Below are 1,889 nucleotides of genomic sequence, written 5' to 3'. Positions count from 1 at the left end.
GCTGCCACTGTAGGGGCGAGAACCATGGGGAAGGTGGAGCTGCACTATACTGTTGGGTGATGACCCAGCCCTTGTTGCATATGGCCTGAAGGGCAGGAAGGGATGCTGAACAAGGATGGCCTGGAGAACCAGAGCTAGAAGTAGTTGGCATAGCTGATGGTCAAGCTGCTGGAGCCATGAGGGTGCTGGTGGCTCTTGCTGGAGGTAGGAATGTGGGGCCATTACTACCCTTATAGAAACTGCTTTCAGGAAGGAGAGCCTGGGTCTGGAGCTGGGAGCCAGGCAGCAGCTTGGCTTGTTGGTGAAGGAGGTGGAGGGTGGCTGCTGGGGGTGACAGTGTTGCTGTGGGTGCAGACGCTCCTTATGGGGGTTTTTTGGTCATTCGAGAAATGACGTGCTTAGAAAATGGTCTAAGAACTGGGCAAACAGTTGCATTCTTCGTCATGACAATATTCCATGTCCACACTGCTTCTGGTGCAGCAATTTCTGTTGAATAAGAATAAGATAGTGTGTGCTCGTCTATCTCATCCCCAGATCTCATGCTGTGCAACCTCTGGCTCTTCCTCAATGTTAAAATGACCATGAAAGGTGAGCGTTCTGATTCCACTGAGGGCATCGAAGCGGGCAGGACAGCACACCTGAAGACACTCGTGGAATAGGACTTCCAGAACTGCTTCGGAAGGCTGCAAGGACAATAAAGTAGGTGTGTTTGAAGCAAGGGAGAGGATTTGGAGGGAGATTAATGGCAGTGCATCTTCTACTGCAGTATGGTAGAATGTTTTGATCCCACTTCGTAAATGCTGAGAAAATTTTCCAGGAGATCACGATAAAGGTGCTCCTATATAATAATGAGGGTATGGTTTGGGAACTAGACTGTCTCTCAAAAGCCTCATGTGTTCAGAGGTGGGGTTCCTGGACAGTGGGGTTCGTGACTGGATCGTGGAGTACTGTACGCATCCTGGATTCATCCACTGATGAGTTCACAGCTGAATGTACTCTTAGGAGGCGAGTCACTGAGGGTGTGACCGGGAAGGATGTGTTCTTGCCCCCAGTTCTTCCCTTTTTCCTCCGCTTCCTGGCTGCCATGGGTTGAGCACCATTGTTTCTGCCATGTCCCTCTACCAGCCTGTAGTTGCCCTGGAGTCAGCCAACCATGGGCTAAAATCAAACTATGAACCACAATAAATCTCTCCTCCTCTGAGTCGTAGGCACCGGGGTATTGGAAAGTGACTAAGACAATGAGATTAACAACCCTCACAAGGCTCCTGCGAGAAATAAGGTGAGAGGATCAGGAAACTGCACTGTTTTATTGTTCTGTTTGTGGAAGGTGGAAGCATTTCCCAAGAGCACAGCTCAAAGTTCTCGTCTGTGAAAGATGAAGTAACAAAGTTCAATCTATGATAGATGCAGCTTACCTAGAGATGGTATAGTGTAGTTACAAACAGGACAACTTTTTTCTTTTCTTTTTTTGGGTGTGGGTGGGATGGTGGGGCTTGGAGATAAAACCTAGGGCCTTGTGTATGCTAGGCAGATGCTCCACCACTGAGTCATACCCCCAGGCCTTAATATTGCCTGGTAGGTCCCCAAACCATTGTTCCCAACAGTTACATGGGTAGCACATCTTCCAATGAGTTCCCATTTTACAAACTTAATTTATTACTTTCAATAATTAATTTTTTTCTTTTTTTTTTTTAAACCACAGAAGCATGTGGTATAAGAACCCAGCATAGGCTTTTTCCTCCATGAAAAATCAATAATGAAGTAGAAGTTCTTAATCAGCTTCAGATAGATATTAAAAAAGAAGGATTTCATGATTTAATTGTAGACAATGGAGAGAAATCTTTCTGGATTTTGTATAATAGGTGGCAAAAGTATTTCAGCTGTACAAT

Source organism: Fukomys damarensis, unplaced genomic scaffold (assembly GCF_012274545.1).
Source record: "Fukomys damarensis isolate Sample0158 unplaced genomic scaffold, DMR_v1.0_HiC HiC_scaffold_10, whole genome shotgun sequence".
Classification (NCBI taxonomy): domain Eukaryota; kingdom Metazoa; phylum Chordata; class Mammalia; order Rodentia; family Bathyergidae; genus Fukomys; species Fukomys damarensis.
The sequence above is the reverse complement of the archived record's forward strand: the minus strand, read 5'-3'. Positions refer to the sequence as shown.